The sequence below is a fragment of the Arachis stenosperma genome, chromosome 2, assembly GCF_014773155.1.
Source record: "Arachis stenosperma cultivar V10309 chromosome 2, arast.V10309.gnm1.PFL2, whole genome shotgun sequence".
Lineage (NCBI taxonomy): Eukaryota > Viridiplantae > Streptophyta > Magnoliopsida > Fabales > Fabaceae > Arachis > Arachis stenosperma.
The window spans coordinates 65,057,444-65,062,737 of NC_080378.1; positions in this window are offsets into that span (position 1 = coordinate 65,057,444).

Consider the following 5,294-nt stretch of genomic DNA (forward strand, 5'->3'; position numbering starts at 1 on the left):
GTGTATGGGAAGGCCTGTCATCTGCCCGTGGAACTGGAACATAAAGCCTACTGGGCAACCAGGTTCCTAAACATGGATGCTCAATTAGCTGGTGAGAAAAGATTGCTCCAACTAAATGAGCTAGAGGAGTTTAGACTCAATGCCTTTGAAAATGCAAAAATTTATAAGGAAAAGGCAAAGAAGTGGCATGACAAGAAGTTGTCATCCAGAGTCTTTGAGCCAGGACAAAAAGTTCTGCTATTCAACTCTAGGCTCAGATTGTTCCCAGGAAAGCTTAAATCTCGTTGGAGTGGTCCGTATGTGATTACAGGAGTATCACCATATGGATATGTTGAGCTCCAGGATGCTGAGTCTGACAAAAAGTTCATTTTTAATGGACAGAGGATCAAGCATTATCTTGAAAACAATTTTGAGCAAGAATGCTCAAAACTGAGACTTGAGTGATTCTCAGTGAAGGTCCAGCTAAAGACAGGAAAGAAGCGCTTGCTGGGAGGCAACCCAGTCATTAGCAGGTTATATGTTTTGTTTCTACAAGGGCAAATATCAAAAATGAAGGAATTCACAGAGTTACAGAAGGATTCGGTGCAAAAAGCAGAGAAAAAGTGCTTACTGGCGAAAAAACGCCAGTAAGGGGTACTTTGGGCGTTAAACACCAGAATGGGCACCATTCTGGGCGTTTAACGCCAGTAAAGGTGCCATTTTGGGCGTTAAACGCCAGAATGGGCACCATTCTGGGCGTTTAACGCCAGGTGTGCAGCATCCTGGGCGTTTAGCAAAAACGCCCAGTGACAAAGGGGATTCTGGCGTTTAACGCCAGCCAGGGCACCTGGCTGGGCGTTAAACGCCCACAATGGCTAGAAAAAGGGCGTTAAACGCCAGAATGGATGCCATTCTGGGCGTTTAACGCCAGAAAGGTGGGGGACCAAGATTTTGCTTTCCGATCAAATTTTTTTCAAACTTTCCTTTTTTTTAACCCATACTTTTCTACATAAACACACTTCAACCTTTCATCATTCACCTTCAAATCTTCAAAAATCAAAATCATTCTTCAAATCTCTCTCAAATCAATCCCGAATCTTGTTCAAAAACTCACCCTTCTCTCAAATTCTCTCCATATCTTCTCAAATCTCCTTCCAATTTTTTTCGAAATCTCCTCCCCCCCTTATAAAAACACGTTCGGCCTCCTTATTCCCCCACACCATTCGAATTTTCTCTTCTCTTCTCTCTCTCTTCTTTCCTTTCTTATGCTTGAGGACAAGCAAACCTCTAAGTTTGGTGTGCTTTTCCATGATCACTAAGCCAAGATTCATCAAGATCATGGCTCCTAAAGGAAAACAAACCAATGTAAGAGGAAAGAAAGAGAATAATCCAAAGAATCTTTGGAATCAAGAGAAGTTCTTAACCAAAGAACATGAAGACCATTATCACAAAATAATGGGTCTGAGGTCAGTGATCCCGGAAGTTAAATTTGATCTGAAAGAAGATGAATATCCGGGGATCCAAGAGCAAATTCGAAACAGAGGATGGGAAGTTCTAACCAATCCTGAGATAAAGGTTGGAAGAAATATGGTTCAGGAATTCTACTCAAATCTGTGGCTGACAGATAAGCAGAGAATGACTGGAACTGCTTTCCATACTTATAGAACCATGGTCAGAGGGAAAGTTATCTACTTCCATCTGGACAAAATAAGAGAAATCTTCAAATTGCCTCAACTGCAAGATGATCCTGAATCCTTTAATAGGAGAATGGTGAGAGCAGATAAAGGGTTGGATCAAGTTCTAGAGGACATATGCCTCCCTGGAACTAAGTGGATAACCAATTCAAAGGGTGTCCCAAACCAACTCAAGAGGGGAGACCTCAAACCAATTGCAAGAGGTTGGCTAGACTTTATTGGGCGTTCCATATTGCCCACTAGCAACCGTTCGGAGGTCACTATCAAGAGAGCAGTGATGATTCATTGCATTATGCTTGGAAAAGAAGTGGAGGTTCATCATCTGATTGCTTGTGAGATCTACACAATTGCAAATAAGAATTCTACTGAAGCCAAACTGGCTTACCCAAGCTTGATCTCCTTGCTCTGTAAAGAGGCTGGGGTAAAGATGGGAGTAGATGAATTCATACCCATTGAACATCCAATCACCAAGAAGTCAATGGAAGGACAAATGCAAGACAACTCTATCAAAAGGAGGGCGCAGGAGTTCCTCCCTGAATTTCCTGAAATTGGCTACTGGGCCAGCCTAGAAGCATCTATCACCAAGTTGCAAGAAACTATGGAGCAACTTAAGGAAGAACAGCAGAATCAGAACTGCATGCTCTGCAAATTGCTGAAGGAACAAGAGAAGTAGGGGCGTGAACTTCAAGAACTGAAACGCCAAAAATTCTCCCCTCAATTTGAGGGAGCATCCACTTCTCAAAATCAAGGTTGTTGAGTCCTAACTCTGTGAAAACCTCTATCATTAGGAGCCTATTTAAATTTTTGTTTTCTATTTTTTTCTAGTCTCATCTTATATCTATTTTTGAGTCTTGTTCTTAATTCATAATTAATAAAATTTAAAATTCATGTCTTAAATCTATGAATGTCCTATGAATCCATCACCTCTCTTAAATGAAAAATGCTTTAATCACAAAAGAACAAGAAATACAGGATTTCGAATTTATCTTTGAAACTAGTTGAATTAGTTTGATGTGGTGACAATACTTTTTGTTTTCCGAATGAATGCTTGAACAGTGCATATGTCTTTTGAATTTGTTGTTTTGAGAATGTTAAAATTGTTGGCTCTTGAAAGAATGAGGAAAAAGAGAACTGTTATTGAGGATCTGAAAAATCATCAAATTGATTCTTGAAGCAAGAAAAAGCAGTGAGTCAAAAAAAAATGAAAAAAAAAGAAAGAAAGAAATAAAGTTGTGATCCAAGGCAAAAAGAGTGTGCTTAAGAACCCTGGACACCTCTAATTGGGGACTCTAGCAAAGCTGGGTCATAATCTAAAAAGGTTCACCCAAGTAAGTGTCTGTGGCATGTATGTATCCGGTGGTAATACTGGAAGACAGAGTGCTTTGGGCCACAGCCAAGACTCATACACTAGCTATGTTCAAGAATCATTATACTTAACTAGGAGAATCAATAACACTATCTGAGTTCTGAGTTCCTATAGATGCCAATCATTCCGAACTTCAAAGGATAAAGTGAGATGCCAAAACTGTTCGGAAGCAAAAAGCTACTAGTCCCGCTCATCTAATTGGAGCTGAGTTTCCTTGATATTTTGGAGTCTATAGTATATTCTCTTCTTTTTATCCTACTTTGATTTTCAGTTTCTTGGGGACAAGCAACAATTTAAGTTTGGTGTTGTGATGAGCAGATAATTTATACGCTTTTTGGCATTGTTTTTAGTATGTTTTTAGTATATTTTAATTAGTTTTTATTATATTTTTAGTAGTTTTTAGTCAAAATTCACTTTTCTGGACTTTTCTATGAGTTTGTGTGTTTTTCTGTGATTTTAGGTATTTTCTGGCTGAAATTGAGGGTCCTGAGCAAAAATCTGATTCAGAGGCTAAAAAGGACTGCAGATGCTGTTGGATTCTGACCTCCCTGCACTCGAAGTGGATTTTCTGGAGCTACAGAAGCCCAATTGGTGCGCTCTCAACGGCGTTGGAAAGTAGACATCCTGGGCTTTCCAGCAATGTATAATAGTCCATACTTTGCCCGAGATTTGATGGCCCAAACCGGCGTTGCAAATCAGCTTCAGAATTCCCAGCGTTTAACGCTAGAACTGGCATAGAAATTGGAGTTAAACGCCCAAACTGGCATAAAAGCTGGCGTTTAACTCCAGAAAGAGCTTCTACACGAAAATGCTTCAATGCTCAGCCCAAGCACACACCAAGTGGGCCCGGAAGTGGATTTTTCTGTCATTTACTCATTTCTGTAAACCCTAGGTTACTAGTTCACTATTAATAGGATCTTTTGATATTGTATCTGTACCTCATGACACTTTACACGTCTCTTTGTGTACTTCCTACGGCATGAGTCTCTAAACCCCATGGTTGGGGGTGAGGAGCTCTGCTGTGTCTTGATGGATTAATGCAATTACTACTGTTTTTCATTCAATCATGCTTGCCTCCATTCTAAGATATTACTTGTTCTTAAACCGGATGAATGTGATGATCCGTGACACTCATCATCATTCTCAACTATGAACGTGTGCCTGACAACCACCTCCGTTCTACCTTAGATTAAGTAGATATCTCTTGGATTCTTTAATCAGAATCTTCGTGGTATAAGCTAGAACTGATGGCGGCATTCAAGAGAATCCGGAAGGTCTAAACCTTGTCTGTGGTATTCTGAGTAGGATTCAATGATTGAATGACTGTGACGAGCTTCAAACTCTTGAGGGCTGCACGTTAGTGACAGACGCAAAAGAATCACTGGATTCTATTCCAACCTTATTGAGAACCGACAGATGGATAGCCGTGTCGTGACAGGGTGCGTTGAACATTTCCACTGAGAGGATGGGAGGTAGCCACTGACAACGGTGAAACCCTTGCATACAGCTTGCCATGGAAGGAGCCTTGCGTGCTTGAAGAAGAAGACAGTAGGAAAGCAGAGATTCAGAAGACGGAGCATCTCCAAAACCTCAACCTGTTTCCCATTACTGCAAAACAAGTACTTATTTCATGTTCTTTTACTTTTCAGAATCAACCTTGATAATTATTGATATCCTGACTAAGATTTACAAGATAACCATAGCTTGCTTCAAGCCGACAATCTCTGTGGGATCGACCCTTACTCACGTAAGGTATTACTTGGACGACCCAGTGCACTTGCTGGTTAGTTGTGCGGGGTTGCAAAAGTGTGATTGCAATTTCGTACACCAGCGATTCATATGGTAGATAGTGTTTTTGTATATGAATTTCGCTAACACCATAGGGTTTGTAGTTCTAAGAATGATGAGGTGAAGTATGAGTTAGTTGCCCCTGACCCTAAAGATTGAGTTTGCTTTGGCTGAATTACTGATTCGGAGTCACAATTTATTTTTATGTATGATTGTTTTTTTACCCGACTTAGGGTGGTATTTCCTTTTTCCGATTTTGAAACTGAAGTTTTGTCTTATTGTAAAGTCGCTCCTTCCCAACTGCAACCGAATTCTTAGGGTTTTATGAAGATCTACTAGCTCGTGAGCTGTGTGGGCTTAACTTTCTGATTTCTTTGAAGATATTTTTCTTTTTATTTTATCTCACCAAACCCTTCAGCGCTACTTCAAATAAGAATAAATAGCAATGGGTTTTCTTCCGAGCTATC